This window comes from Acinonyx jubatus, chromosome B2 (genome assembly GCF_027475565.1).
Source record: "Acinonyx jubatus isolate Ajub_Pintada_27869175 chromosome B2, VMU_Ajub_asm_v1.0, whole genome shotgun sequence".
Classification (NCBI taxonomy): Eukaryota; Metazoa; Chordata; class Mammalia; order Carnivora; family Felidae; genus Acinonyx; species Acinonyx jubatus.
Window position 1 is genome coordinate 100,453,979 of NC_069385.1, and position 16,595 is coordinate 100,470,573.

General features: G+C 41.8%; 1 protein-coding gene across 2 annotated transcripts in view; it reads right to left on the reverse strand.

The window, feature by feature from the left end:
- The window catches only part of PAQR8 (progestin and adipoQ receptor family member 8), a 119,737-nt gene that overhangs the window by 65,484 nt on the left and 37,658 nt on the right, over positions 1 to 16,595 (reverse strand). For both annotated transcript variants that reach the window (XR_008298565.1, XM_027057578.2), the window contains exon 2: positions 13,625 to 13,797. The gene's annotated coding sequence lies outside the window, so the exon portion shown is untranslated. The remainder of the gene's footprint in view (positions 1 to 13,624; positions 13,798 to 16,595) is intronic.

Sequence of the window (16,595 nt, forward strand, 5' to 3'; positions counted from 1 at the left end):
CCTCAAAAACAAAGAGTTTGTTTTTATGTCTCCAGCCTAGGAGAGGTCTCGCACATAGTGTTCATCGCCAGCATTTGGTACTTTCATGAGTAAATGACTGAATGAATGGAAGAAAAAAAAACTACATCCCAAGAGGAAAGGAAGGTAGAGAAATATAAAGATAGAATAGATTTGAGCATGTTTCTAGGGCAAGTGCAAAGAGGTTGACAATGAAAGAAAAAGTTGATGAATGAAGCTGAGTCCCCTATGTGGTTCCAATTCCAAATCCCATGGAGAAATAAGTCTTAACATAAAGGTTTCAATTTTTCTTTCCCCAAAGCAAGAGAGAGGGAGGAAATCATAGGCTAATGATCCTCGGAAAGTCTAGGGTAAAGGGGAGAAAAGCCACAGTCCTACTGTGAAATAGTAAAGGTGCCTATTTCTGTAACTCTGTTGAATGTTCCTTCAAGGCAGTCCCAATATTTTCATTTATGTCTCACCCCAGAGTGGCAGGCATAGAAAAGACACTAAAATAAATGTATAAATTTAGCAGACCAAATTGAATAAAATTAAATTCTCTTTTATGAAAATTTGAGCACCACCTACAGAAAGCAGGGCCACAATATAATCCTGGTTTGGTGGCTTGTCAGGACTTTGTAGGGTGCTGCGGGAAGATGGAGGAAGGCAGTACGATGTGTACATGTGATCTACTCTACAGAATGTGTTTGCCGGGTAAATAGCTCCTTATTGTTTTCTTTATAAATACAAGCTTACACCCTACTTCTTCAGAACACCTGGGCTTGGGCAGTGATGACTAGGTTGAGCACTTATAATCATAGGTCTGTTTTGGGAAATTATAAGATGTGAAGTCCCAGAGGCTAGCAATCAGGAGTGATTTACTAAGCCTCCCGTGGGCCAGCACCAGCCATCCCTCTTAGCACATTGACTCAGCCAGCACTGACACCTGTTCAGCAGGCCACACTGCCTCTGCCCTCATGCCCCATCTGCCCACTCCCGAAGGGTCTATGACAGTGGCCAAGTGAGTAGAGCATTGCACTGCCAGGGGTGCCTCCAGCTGCAGTAGAAGGTAGACTGGCCTTGAACTCTAACACAGCTTTAATGCTTCACCTACAGAATGAGGTAACAGGGAAAATGGCTGATGGATGATCAGAACAACGGTAAATGGAAAAAATAAAATGATCTACAGTGAAAAACTCACTCCCCTGGCTGTGTTTAGTCTCTAATGGGAAAAAGGATAAAGTCAATGAATGGGGAAGGGTGGAATAGAAGGTAGGGTGGGGGTATCAGGAGGTCCCGTGGCCACCAGGATGCAACTTTTTGGCTACATTCTTGTGGGGAGGACCAAACAAAGGGGGGATGCTGTAGAGAATGGAGTGTAACCCCACCTCTTTGTTGTAATGGAGGGCCATGAACAGGGCTGGGTGAGGCAGGAAAGCAGGAGGAACTCACCTGCCCATCTCCAAGGATTTCTGGCTTTCCTATTTGAACAAGCAGGCAGTTTATCTCCATGTAAGCTCTTTGGAATTCTTACTTTGTACAGAGTTGGTGTGTGTGCTTTCTGCAGAGGCCCAGAAAGAGGCAGGAAGGGGAGGGAAGTTTGGCACTGAAGACATCCAGAATGGGGTTCTTCGTACATGAATCTTTTACCTAATTTCAAGCAAATGTATCAGCTCCCTTTACCCCTTCCACGTACCCAGCTATCAGGCACAGAGTTTCCATCTTTACTGACAGGTGTATATTAATCTACTGCCCTTTATGGTAGAATGTTGATTGTGTCTGTTATGTCTATTATGGCAACAAGGGCCAGCACTGGGAAAAACTGTGCAACAGTTGAATCTTATCTTCAGCTCCCCTTTGTCCTGGTCCTGTTCTCCCTACCAACTCATAGCACAATCACGTTGTTAAGGAGCTTAGTCAATTTCTGGTTTAAGGGGTGACCTTTCTTACGGTGTTTTTTCATTCTGATAACAGACCTTATATTTTGCTTTTCTGTACATAATCTCATTTGGCCAGCAACCCTGTGAAGAAGGGAGTATAGTTTATTATTTCCCAAAAGGTATTTTTGGCCACTTACAAAATGAACTATCATTGGAGCGCCGGGTGGCAAAGAGCTCAACCAGTGAAGCATCTGACTCTTGATTTCGGCTCAGGTCACGATCTCACAGTCGTGAGACTGAGCACAGTGTTGGACTCCATGCTGAGTGTGGAGCCCGCTTAAGATTCTCTCTCTCTCTCTCTCTCTCTCTCTCTCTCTCTCTATCTCTCTGCCCTCCCCCTCCCCTGTGCATGCGCTCTCTCTCTCTCCTAAGGAAAAAAAAATGAAGTATCATTTATTGAGTACTTTTTACTTACCCAATGCCTTACATATCTCAACTAATCATCATAACTACTCTTGGAGGCTGATAATATCAATCCTTAGTTTACAGAGGAGAAAGCTAGGTGTAGGTAACTTGCCAGAGGTCATATAGCCAAATTAGTGGCAAAACCAGGATTAAGACCTAAGTATGGCCAAGTCCAAATCCTGTGCTTTTATTTCCTACATCATTCTGGCAGGGCAGAAGGCCAGGTAGATTTGGTCTGTCCACTTGCTAAGGGATCTTTTTTTCTCTTTTCAAAATGGAGGTTCAGAGAATGATTTTGCAGAACAAACAGAGCTGGGGCTACAGCCTTCTTCAATAAATGATGTCGGAAGACAAATTCCTACATCTGGAGGGATCTGATTGCTATTCTGGATTTCCAGGCACAATAATGAGCATAAAATAATCTTCCTAACACCTGACTATAATACCTGATTCTTACTCCATAAATTTAGTCCAAATAAAATGGAAGAATCTCCTAAACCTCTTGCAATCCAATTTCCTCCCCACCTATTCCACTGGACTTATACCTGTCGAGTTTCCCTGTGATCTCCTGGCTGAATTATTTTACTTTATATTTGTATCTGTCTTGGCCACGCTGTAGCATTTACTGATGACCATTTATGGAAACTCTCCCTTCCCTGGATTTTGGGGCATCTGTCTTTCCTGGTTTTAGTCCCATTTCTCTGGCCTCTCCTTCTCAGCCTCTTTCAAAGGTTCAGGTTTCTCTGACTGTCTATATCTGTCATGGTTTAGGTACAAAGGATAGAACCTATCCTGGCTGGTTTAAGTAGAAAGGGATAATTACAAGGTATTAATTGGCTTACAGAACCAGTGGGAGAGTTGAATGAGAAGACTTTAGGCTCAATTACCAGGAACAAAGTCACACTCAGGACCGAGTTGCTAAGGAAGCTGCTGCTTCTGCCACGGTTGGGAAGTGCCTGCTGAGCCAGGAGATCATGGCTACAGCTGCCCACCTGGGATCCAGAGTTCCTACCCTTCATACCAGCAAGATGGATGCCTTCTGCCCTGCCTGCCACCCACCCCACCACCACCAGTTCAGTTCTGACACTGGAGTCTTCTGTGAGGTGTGTCCAATTGGCAGAACCCAAATCACATCCTTGGAATTCCTAGCTTCAGGCAGTCTCCAAAATGTTTTTAGCTTCCAGATTTATAGCATGGAAAGGTACACTCGAGGGAGATTGAAATAGATGTTGAGTCACATAGTCCCTTAAACTTTAGTGTTCTTCAGAATTATGTTCTTAGCCATTTTCTTATCTCTCAGCAATTCATGGTTTCAACCTTATCTGGGTTATCTCTAACCCTGGGCTCCAGACTCAAATGTCCAGCTGGCTGCTAGACAGCTCCACTTCCTCTGAAGTCACATGCTCTCCTGTATCTTCTTTATCAGTGAGCAACACCACCATCTATCCAGTAATCCAAGCCAGAAACTGGGGACATTACCATGTCTCTCATTTGTCCCATGCAAATAGTTGTTGAGGTATGCAACTGGCCTATATTTTCCTGCAATTAGATGAAGCCATGTGACTTTATCCTGGCCCATATAATCTGAACATAGGTTATGTGAGCAAAGTCCGGGTGAATCTTGTGGAAAACTTTCCTACATGACCTGCGTTCTCTTTTCCTACCTGCCAACTTGATGGAGAGAACCTAGAGTAGAGCCATAGTAATAAGGAGCATGGGTCCCGGAAGGACTCAGTGGAGCTCTGCAAGTCCACTGATCTGCACTGTACTATGACATAGGGGTGAGGGTCATGAAAATGAGCATTAAGAGGGGGACAAGATTTACTCTGACCCCAGCTGCTGCCCCACTGGATCTATCACTGTGTTTGTGCCAAGACTACATTTCCCATGGACTGCTCCCAGCCAAGGACTAAGTGTGGTGAGTGTAGAAATTCAGACCCATTCCTGCAAGACATGGGATTCCTCCAGCAGGTGACTCTGACTCACGGAATCTCCACTGACCTGGCTGAATCTTTCTTGAAACTACACTGAAGTCCAGGAATCTCCCTATCCAAACTTCTTTCCTTGCTGCTCTTGAAAGAGCAGACCTAGGCCGGCCAACTAGTGACTATGTCCCTGACATGGCCGCAGAAAGAAGTTCCTGCTCAAACCTCAGACCACGCCTCCTCCCCTTCAGTAACTTATGTTTTCTAGGAAAGCAGGCTACCGATTGATGCATTCTTCCAAAGTCTAAGGTGGGAGGAAGGGGAGTGTGAGAGGCGTGAAAAGTGTGAGTAGACGAGGGAGGGCTTCTCTCAGGTAGGGGCCAGAGGCAGGAGCCCTCAACCCTGTCCAGGCTTAGAATAACCTGGGAGCATTTTAATAACTGACCCCTCCCCAAACCAATTAAAGCAGAGTCTCTGGGGATGGTGTTTGGTGCTAGGTATTTATATAGCACAGCAAGGCTGACAGCCAATGGTTAATAGGTGACCAGTGAGAAACATTCTGTATACACTGAGGCCAAACATGTTAAACAACCTCAGACACAGTGGTTCTTAAACTTCAGGTGCATCAGAATCTCCTGGAAAACTTGTTCAAACACAGATTGCTGAGCCCCACCCCCAGAGTTTCTGATTCAGTGGGTCTGTGACCATCAGGCCCAACATTTGCATTTTTAACAAGTTCCAGGTGATGCTGATAATTGCTGATCTGGGACCACACCTTGGCAGCCATTGTTCTATCCTTCCCCAGCCAATCGGCTGAGGCCATGATCCTTATAAAACCTTTGTGCTTTTGAAACCCCACTCTCTCTCTCTCTCTCTCTCTGGTATCTCATCGCTGCGTCGGTGCAGGTAGGGGATTGAGCTCGAGCTAGCATGAATAAAGGCTCTTTGCTTTTGCATCGGACTCGTCTCCCTGGTGGTCTTTGGGGATCACGAATTCTGGGCATAACACTCTCCTTCAGTGGTATCAGGTCCACACTTGTGGTCTGAAAGCTCTTCTCTCCTCCCTTGGCATCTGTTTATCCTCCACAGTTTATGGGTGTTTCCCCCCATAAACCTCTTGCATGTCTAATCTCATCCTGGCATCTGCTTCTCAGTGGACCTGAACTAACACAGGGGGAAATAAACCTTTATCGTATCACACCATAAAGATTTTAGGGGTTGTTCGCTATAGTAGTTAGCATACCCCAGTTAACCATCAAGTTTTGATTACTTCTAAAATTTAGTCTCTCCTTTTGTAACTGTCTTAGGTTAGGCCTCATGAGTTAATTGTTCATCCTCCTGAATGAGTCTTCTGTGCCTGGTCTTGGTAAGCAATTTAGCTTCAGAAACCACCACCTTCACGGTGATCTTTCTACTATTAACCACCACATTTTAAACACTACACAAGCACTGAATACATGTTCTTTCACTTATCACAGCAATCTTACAAGAAAATTGTTATTAGCTCTAGTTTATACAAAGGAAAACTACGATTTAGAGATGTTAAATATCTTGTCCAATGTTATATATCTCATAAGTAACAGAATTGGGATTTGAACTCAGATCTGTCCGTTACCAAAGGTTGTGTTCTTTCCACCCCAATGAATTTGGTTTAAAACTCTTTTTCCTCTTGCCATATACCACAGCAAATGAAATTCACACGCATTATCTACTCCCTTGAGCGGATCTCAGTTCTGATGCAAACTGACCTAGAAAGTGAAGTAAACAGACAGCAGACTACTCAGGGAAGAGATATTATTAAAAAAACTAATAAAAGCATTTTCTAAATATGTAAGTAAGTAGAATATCCACTTAATGATGTTGATGCCCGATGCATGTTCTCTTCATTTCCATTTTCTCTCCTTTTTAAACTAAAAATGTAATCATTAAAAAAAAATAAAGTAGAAAAAATATAAAACTATAAACAAACTCAATATTGGGGCGCCTGGGTAGCTCAGTCAGTTAAGCATCTGACTCTTGATTTCAGCTCAGGTCGTGATCTCTTGGTTCCTGAGTTTGAGCCCTGCATCGGGTTCTGCGCTAACATCGCAGAGCCTGCTTAGGAGTCTCTCTTTTCCTCTCTCTCTCTCTCTCTCTCCCTCTCAAAAAAATAAATAAACACTAAAAAATTAAAAAAAAATAAACACAATAGTTTAGTATTAGAGTTTCTCTCAGGAGCCTCTCTAGAACCTGGAACAGAGATAAGCTGTGATGGCAGTTATGCATGCTATTCCCACAGCTCTGGAGATAACTCCATTCAAAATAACATTTAAAAGCAAGTGGCTCAGGGTGCTGTTATATAAATGTATAACCAAGCACCAGTTGTAATTTCTTAAAATCAAGTCATTTGTAATTTCAATTCTTTATTATTATTTCCAAATTTTTAAATGCAACATAGAAGCAATCTCCATGCATAGGCGTGAGGATTGCCACACCTCACCATGCTACATGCAAAGCTGAGTCTGTCATGCCTGCTAAATAGCTTTCAGAGCCTGCACATCCTATTGAGGATAAGGAGTAAATTCTTCGACCAGTATTCCAGGCCCTCTGTGAACTGACCCTTGTTCCATAGGGCAGTCTGCATATCTACCCTCCACCCCAGCCCTAGTAAACCAGTGATGAGCTCATCAACTTCCTCCTGCCATTCCATCTTTGCAAATGCTATCCTTCCTGGAGGGAAGGTCTTTCTCCCACTTCCACTCTTGTTTTCTGAAAACGCTAAGAATTCACCAATATGCAGTTTATGTACTGCCTTTTCCAAAGAGCTCTCCCTGAAATTACTCTCAGCCATACCCAACTCCCAGAGAGAATTAGGTGCCCTCCCCACCACTGCTCTCGCCTCACTGCTTTCTTCCCTGAGGCTCCTACAGCACCCTCTGTCCCAGCACACTATTGCAATTGTCTAATTACATAGCTGTTCTCCCCATGAACTGGCTTCATTCTTAAAGTTGGAAATTGATTTTAAGTAAATATATTACTCTAAAATAGTGCTTAGCAAAAAAAAAAAAAATGCTTGTTAAATGAGTGAGTGACTAACAGGAAGGAATGAATTAAAATGTTGGCTTTTCTAGTATACAATTTATGTGTGCTGTATGTAATTTATAAGGATGATTCATTTGCCAATATAAAAAAAAGGAGTTTGTATCCTGTCATGGGCATCTAAGTGTATTATGGGTTTAGCTAACATTTGGGGTGAGAATTTTAGGAACTGGGAGTTAGGGAAGGAAACTAAGTGGTTATTAGTGGACTTACTGAGGAGTCCATGAACTCACTGAAATAATATACAAAATTGTGTTCGTGTGTATATGCACAAATGTACACTCATATTCATGTATTCTCCCTATCACGTAGGTCAACAAGGTTTTTCAAGAGGACAAGTGCAAAGCAGTCGGATCTATTCCAGACAAAGCACCATGGAAACACTCTGCTGGACAATGAGGGGAAGTGGAGCAGATAGGCCATCATAAGAATAATGAGTTGGAAGCTCTAAAGAAGGGGTGATTCATACATTTTAATTTATGATTGGGTTCTTATGTGGTGGAGTGTTTTACCATCAAAGATAGCATAAAAATATAGCATATTTACCAATTCAAGTGTCACAGGCCAAATTTTACATCCCTCCCCCTGCCCCCCAACACGTCTGCTCATGAGTCTGTGTCTGCCCTTTGCATGTTGTTGAGGGTAAGGAGGACAGGAGAATTGGAAAGTGCAGAGAAAGACAAAATTGATTTATACACATAAAATTGGTTTGTATATATATTTGCGGAAGAAGTGTAAATCTAGAGGTGGAGGCAAGGTCTTTTGGAGTTTTGCCAGCAGGAGAAATGAGAGATTCAGAGAGCAGCAGCTGGAATACATGAAACCTTAGGAATGAGCTGTCTCCATAGGATTTTTAGGAAGGATAATTTATTTTTTATTTTTAGGAAGTGTGTCTTTGTCACATTTTCACCAGGCTTCAGTAAAGACATAAATTGATTTTCAAGGTCTTAGGCATCAGATTTATGTGTTTTTAGCATGGGTGCCATGTGGCAATAGGCCTCTAAGCAAGCCTCGAATTATTTGTTCAGGTTACACAGGTTTGCCAGCTTGTTCTGCCATGAAGCAGCCTGAAGGCTCCACCAGACTTGCCTCTTTCTGGTCTGGGTTGGGTGGGTTGGGGAATGGTGAGTCACGAGAGGCTAATTGACCCCCTATCGGTAGTTTCACTGACCAAGGCACGCCCAAGTTTCTATTTGTTTTGTCTGGGCCATTCTTCAGGTGGGGAAACCTTCCCCAGGACAAACCACTAAGACTCCAGAGGAAAGCACAGAAAAGATGGCACTATTTTCTCCTGGGCATTTTAAAAAAGTTTTTATTTATTTTTATTTTTGAGAAAGAGGGCGTGAATGGGGTAGGTGCAGATAGAGAGGGGGACAGAGGATTTGAAGCAGGCTCTGCACTGACAGCACAGAGACCGATGTGGGTCTTGAACTCACTGTGAACTGTGAGATGATGACCTGAACTGAAGGCAGATGCTTAACTGACTGAGCCACCCAGGCGCCCTACTCCTGGGTATTTTTTTAATGACTTGATTTTTTTTTCTTTTTTTTTGCTGTTAAAATATAATTAATTATAACAACTTAAAAAACATCACAGTGAACACTGTAGTGTGCTGCCCAAATCCAGACCCTTCTTTCAGGCATGTATTCCTTTAGCTAGCTGCAGGGAGGGTGGATGGCTGACAGATCCCAGCTAACCCCCTCTGCCCTGAGATTATCCTCTGCTGAACTGAGTAGCTTCATCCAAAGTTATGTCCCCTTCCCAGGGGACATAGCAGCCCCCACCCAATGACTGGTCAAGGTCCCCAAAGTGAGGGCAACTCTTCAGGGCCATCCCAGTTCCAGAGACTTTCTTGGGGTCTGCAGAAGCCTGTGTTGTGACAGCTTCAGTCAAGCTTCCCTGCTCAATTCTGCTTCTTTACACTCCCACAAATGCTGATTTAAGAGTGCCCTCTAATAAGCCTCCTGCATGCTGCTCTCCATGGCAGACTCTGCCTCCCAGGAAACCCAGCTTGTGACAGCTGATTGCGGGAGTGGCGCAAGAAAGTAGGTGCTAAATCTGAGTCACCCACCAGCTATCTGGAAATAAGGACCCCATCAAGAGCATGGATAAAGCCGGGCCTGCAGCAGTGGTATGATTGTTGACAGTTTCTGGAATGGCATACTTTTGGAATGGAGGGCACTGGTTGGGGCAATGGAACCAGTATTTGAGAAGCATGAGGAAATTGGTAATTATAAGGGCAAGAGATGCTCTAGAGAAAGACAAGGAAAGGCTGAGCACAATTAATCAGTAATTAACAGCTAAACATAAAAGCCGGAGGGCCTCTTTGCAGAGCACAATGAGACTGTCATTTCCAATAGCTGGAGGGCAGATAAAATCAAAGATCAGGCTCAAGATTTAAGCATCAAATTAGCAGAGCTCCAGAAGACATTAAATTTTCAGTGGCGGGTCTGCTACACTTAGGTTGAAGCTCTAATTGGGAAAGAGTGTGACCCTGATAAATGGGAGGTGGGTATTTGGGTTGATGTGACAGAAATCTTGAAGCTGCATATTCCCTTGAAGCCTCTAGGTGTGCATAAAGGGCCTACTCCTTGTCAAAGGCTGGTACTCATCACTCCCATAAGGATGGTACTTATGCCTCTGACTTGCAAGACAACAAACATATGTCCTATCCGAATCTGCCACCATTTCCCTTCTCGCCACTAGACCCATCATAACCCATTATAGTCAATAACATAGTGCATTAAGTCACAACAAAGGCAGTCACAGATGCACTGGGTCTGCAAGAAGAAGAAAGGAACTATACCCTGAAGGAGCTGCAGGACATAGCCAATATGAGCTAAGAGAGGATGTACAGGATTGGATTCTGAGGGTGTAGAATCAAGGGGAAGTATAATATAAAGTTGGCCAAGGGAGTGTTGGTATGGAAGCATTCTCCTGGGCTTTGGCAGTTTACACTGCTAGGATGGCTCTTAGATACTTGGAGAACGTGATGCCCACACTCAATGAGAAGTAAATGCCAGAACTTCTTTTGCAGACAATGGAAAAAGGAACCAATGTGTCGTAGAAGGAAGCATACTTGAGTGGATTTATTATGTGAGGCTGAAAACTCCACCAGATGACTATTTTCCATGTGAAGGCTCAGAGGAAAGACCAAAGCAGTAAGGAAGGACCTGGTAAAAGGGACATCAGATTCACTGAGAAACTCACTGGTGGCTCTCCCTTATAGTCCAGAACTTGTGGTTAGAGGTGTCATCACAGAACTGGGCTCCTTTATAATAATGGGGATGAGAGTAGCCTGAAATATTAGAGGTAGTGGCAGTGCTTAAACTTTAGAAGCAAAATGCATTCAACTATTGTAGTGAGAGGCAAAGTTGGAGAGGCAGAAAGAGGGGCGTGGTCCTTAGAAAGCTATGGAGATGGATAACTGAAAAGAGTATCCTTATGGGCAAGATAGATGGGCAGCCAACAAGAGTATTGTTCAATATATCCAATCAAAATAATTCAGGCTGAGGGCAGCAATACCAATAAAAATTCATGATTGCTTGCCCAAATTCCATATCTGAGTCATTTTACACACCCAGAACTCTTAACTGAACCACAGAACACACTAAGCACTAAGTAAACAGAAGGGCTCAGCCAGCTGACATCAGCTAGCTTTTGTGTTGGCCTCAGTGTTGGCACAACAAAGTAGCCATGGTGGCAGGAATGGTAGATACATATGGGCTCAACAGTATGGGCTTCCACTCACCAATACTGCTTTAGCTACTGCCACTACCAAATTTCCAAACCTCCAGCAATAGAGACCAATGCTATGTTCCTAATACAGCACCATAACTTAGGGGAGATCAATCAGTCTTTTGGTGTAAAGTTGACTTCACTGGACTCCTTCGACCCTGGTAATAATTAATTTTGACTGATACTGACAAATATTTTAGCTATGAATTTGCCTTTCCTATTTACAGGGCCCTAGACAACATCATTATCCGAGGGCTTACAGAGTGTTTGATCCACAAATAGGGATAAGGTGAGGCGTGGTAGTGGGTATATGATCATGGGATCCCTTGGCCTTATCCCATACTGCACCACACAGATAGAACAATGAAAAGGCTTATTGAGATACAACTGAGAGACTGGCCTGGAGGTGATACCTTACAGAATATACCCTAAATCAACAGCTATTATATAGTGTAGTGTCCCTAATGGTCCGAGTACATGGGTCTAAGAACTGAGGGGTAGAAGTAGAAGTGCCCCTGCTTACCCACACTCCCAGAGGTCCATGGGGAGAATTTCTGCACTTGTTCCTGCAACTCTGGGCTCTGTGAATTTAGAGATCTTGGCTCCCAGATAAAGGATGTTCCACCAGGGTGCACAGCAAGAATCCTACTCAAGTTCAAGTTTTGTCCACTGCTTAGTCACCTTGGGTTTCTCATGTGAAGAAATCAGCAGGCATAGAAAGAAGTCACTGTCCTAAGGGAGAAGTCGACCCTAAACATCTGGAGGAGATAGGGGGCATGGAAGAATATATTTGACCTCAGGATATGGGTGACCACTTTGTACTCCCTTGCAGCAGCCTTAGCCTGAGAAGGGCAAGGTGACCAGGAGATCAAGTCCTAAGGCACAGAATCTGGGCCACTTAGAAAAACCACCTAATCCAGAAAAGCCACTAGCTAAGGGTGAGTGAACTTCATCATGGACAGTAGAAGTGGAGTTAATGAGTACTAGGTGGGACCTTGAGACCAGTTGCAGTGGAGGAGACCAGTTTCTTCCATTAACCTTCCTCTAAGTTTTCCTCAGGGAAAGATGCCCACTAGGCTCATCCAAAGTCACTCCTGCTTACCAGTACCAAGGCCAGTCCAGCTTCAGCATCTCTCCTGGGATTGCAATGAGCCCAACTTTTTCTCCACCCACTCCTGCTGCCATCACTCTCTCCCAGGTGCTGATCATGAGGGATCAAGAGGTAGAACCCTCTTGCATTCAAATCTCCATCTCAGAATCCTTTTTCTGGGGAACTCACCTTGTGGCAGTTTTTAATTATATCACTGCCTGGGGCACCTGTGTGGCTCAGTCAGTTAAGCTTTTCTGACTTTAGCTCAGGTCATGATCTCATGGTTCATGAGTTTGAGCCCTGTGTCTGGCTCTGCATGGACAGCAGGGAGCCTGTTTTGGATTCTCTATCTCTCCCTCTCTTTCTGGCCTCCCTCCTTGCCCCCTCTCTCTCAAAAATAATGGATAAATAAACATTAAACAAATTATATCAGTCCCTAATACATCTATTTTCTTTTTTTCTATGTTTCTCCCTAGTTGATACATATTTTTGCAGGGTGGGGGGCTTGAGTATTATCTTTGTGTGCATTGTACTCTTGTGTTTATTTTTTAACTTCCTACTGTCATAAAGCACTCTTTCCATATATTATTATGTAGTCTTTGTAAATCTTATTTTAATGTCAATATAACATTCCCCTCAGTTGATGTAGCATAATTTTTTAAAACCATCCTCTATTGTTGGCCATTTCAGTTTCTTTTTATTATAGAGTACATCTTACATAAAATTAATATCTTCCTTCAGATGACTATCTTTTCAACTGAATTAATTCCTTACATAAATTCTGAGTAGTAGGATGATGGAGTAAAAGAGTGTGAACATCTATCTTTAGGTCTCTTGGTATCTGTTACCAAATTGCTTTCCAAAAACATTAGAGCGTTTATACTGCTGCATCAGGAGCATTTCAGCACAATCTTCTGTCATTAGAAATTATTACCACAGAATTTGTTGGTGGCTTAATAAATGTAAAATAGTACTTCATTATTGTATTACCTTGTATCTTTTCTGCAAATTCTGGCTGAGATTTTTATTCTTATTGTTACTATAATTTGCTTTTGTGTGCTAATATTCCTAGGAATGCTGACAACATTTTTGTAAATTAGAAGGCACTCTCACCCACCATCACCTAAATAGAAGAGAACTGAACCAGTTTCTGGTGAGTAAAAATCAGTAGAAGTAACATGGTAGTCTACTGTAGAGAGCACTAGACTTGGAGTCAGTGAATGTAACCTCAAGTTCTGGCTGAGTCAATTACTACTTGTGTTATTTTGAGAATGTTTCAGACCACCAGAAAAATTGAGAGACCTCAGAGTAGGCCAGGACCTTTCTTTTCTTTTTTTTTTTTTTCTCAAAGATGTTTCAAAATGACAGACACCAAATATAGAACTGATCAGAAGGATTTCAGTCTTTGGCCTATGCTCTCCAGAATTACCCACATTACATCTGCTCTATACCTGGAGGTTGGAGTCTTTGATTCTCCAGGTTGTCCAGGGTACTGGAGCTGACTTGCATGCCTCACTTGGTCTCGGCCGGTTGGTGTTTGGTGATAGAGAGGTTATCAGGCTTCTGAAGCAGACACTTGGTTAGCAGAACAGAGAACTCGATCAAGGAGAGAAGGTGTCCAGACCTAAGAAAAACAAAAATAAAAACAAAAAAACATTATTTTATGCTCCATGGTTTAAAAAAATTTAAGAGAGGGGCGCCTGGGTGGCTCAGTCGGTTAAGTGTCCGACTTTGGCTCAGGTCACAATCTCGCAGTATGTGAGTTCGAGCCCTGTGTCGGGCTCTGTGCTGACTGCTCAGAGCCTGGAGCCTGTTTCAGATTCTGTGTCTCCCTCTCTCTCTGACCCTCCCCTGTTCATGCTTTGTCTCTCTCTGTCTCAAAAATAAATAAACGTTAAAAAAAAAATTTAAGAGAAATTGGGCTAGTTGACATTAACAGACACTTTGTAAATGATAGTTATTTTACTTGTTTAGGATTATTGGTTTTTGGTTTTTGGTTATTGGATTATTGGTTTTTCTTTAATTTTTCAACAGACATTTATTGAGGCACTAAGCTAAATGCCAGGGATATAAAAGTGAATAACACAGCCCTTGCCCTCAAGGAAAATCATAATTTCCAATGGGAACAGCCACTGACAAGATTATAACTACAATATATAATTATAAGAGTGTAGTTACCACAGCTGTAAAAGTATACACAATGGCTTTCTTTTCCTGTTGTGAATTATGTGTTTCAGGATTTTAGTGTTTTAAAATATCCTGTACTTTTGCTTATTAAGTCAAATGAAGAAATTAGAAGCTGAATAATTGGAAAAGAGGAGGCAAAAATGTCATTATCTGAAAGTGATAAAACTGCATATCTGAAAACCCTAAGAATATCAACTAAACAACTACCATAAGCAGTAAAACAATATAGTAAGGTGGTTGCATTCAAAATTAATGTACGGAAATAATTAATCTTCATATATACCAACAATCAGGCAGGAATCTACAGAAAAGACCCCACTTATAAAAAAAATTTTAAGGATAGGGGCACCTGGGTGACTCAGTCAGTTAAGCGTCTGATTTTGGCTCAGGTCATGATCTCACAGTTTGGGAATTTGAGCCCTGCATTGGGCTCTGTGCTGGCAGCTCAGAGCCTGGAGCCTGCTTTGGATTGTGTGTCTCCCTCTCTTTCTCTCTACCCCTCCCGCACTCATGCTCTCTCTCTGTGTCTCAAAGATGAATAAACATTAAAAAAAATTTTTTTAAGGATAAAAGTTAAGGATAAATTAAATAATAATAGATGCATAATACCTATAGAAAGAAAAGTTTAGAACACCAGTGAGGAAAATGAAAGATAATTTGAACAAATAAAAAGTCAAAACATATTCATGGAGAGGATGCTGACTCAATAGTATAAATATGCCTGTTTTCTCTAAATTAATCTATAAATTTAATCCAGTCATCCGCCTCTACCCAAATTTAATTAGCAAGCTGATCCAAAGTTTCTATAGAAATATCAACAAGCAAGAATAACCAGGAAAATTTTGATGTTAATGAGAAGGGACTAGCCCTAGCATACGTTAAAATATATTTTAAAAGTATAATTTTTAAAACAGTATACTACTGATGTATGAAAAAATAGATCAATGGAGCAAAATAGAGCAGTCCAGAGATAGACCCAAACACATATGGGTTTTTGTATATAAGAGTGAGCAAAGAGATGCATTAATTACTACATGGTGTTAGGAAGGCAGTGTTGTGGATGCTGTGGTACACCGTCCATATGCCCGCTTCAGGACCAAGGCACCGATTCTCACAGCTGCTGAAAGTGCTGTTCACTGAGGCTCCTGGCTGAGTCCCTCCCTAGGAATTGAAGTCAGCAGAAGGGGACTGCCTCATCCAAAATGATACTCTTAGAGTCCATAACATCCAAGGACTGGTTGATGCAGGGGTGCAAATGCCTGGACCTTTGCTCAATTTAAGACAATTCTGCAACAATTCCAGGTCCAGAACTCATGGAATTGGCTAAAGATTTGCTGCCACTGCATTTCAGTTCAACTTCTCCCTCTTCCCAGTTTTGCTTCCTTCACTCCTTTATAGATATGATTCCTGAGAGGACTCCCTATCGAACTTCTTGCATTCAAATCTCTGTACCAGAATCTGTGTCTTGGGGAACCCAATCTTCAAAATGACTTTCTTCTTTTGTTAGATGCAAACCCCGCAAATTCAACTAGAATAAATTATAGCTGATTCAAAGCTTCAAATGTAAAATTAAAAAAAAATTAAATTATAAAGGTAGTAGAAGAAAGTAGAGAAGAATTTTTATATACTTGATTAGCCTAAATATTAGAACCCATTTAAAAAGATTTTTCCACATTAAAATAAAATTCTGATAAATGGATAAACAAAATGTGGCATATACATACAATGGAATATTATTCAGCTTTAAAAAGGAAGGAAATTCTGACACGTGCTACAACATGGATGAACCTTGAAGACATTATGCTAAATGAAATAAGCCAGTCACAAAAGGACAAGTACTGTCGGATTCCACTTATATGAGATACCTAGAGTAGTAAAATTCACAGAAACGTGAAGTGGAAATAGTGCTTGCCAGGGCCGGGGTTGGGGCACAGAGGGAGGAAAGGGGAGTTGTTATTTAATGGGTACAGAGTTTCTATTTTGGATTTCTGTTCTGGAAATGGATAATGTTGATGGTTGTACAACATGGTGACTGTACTTAAGGCGACTGAATTGTACATTTTAAAATGGTTAAAATTATATATCTTATGTCATATATATTTTACCACAAAAATAAATAAATAAATGAACATATAAATAAATTCTGTTTGACAAAACAACCAAAGTGAAAAGAAAGAAAATATTTGCAACTTCTACCAAAACAAAGGGTTAAGTGTCCCCTGAAGCAATAAGGAA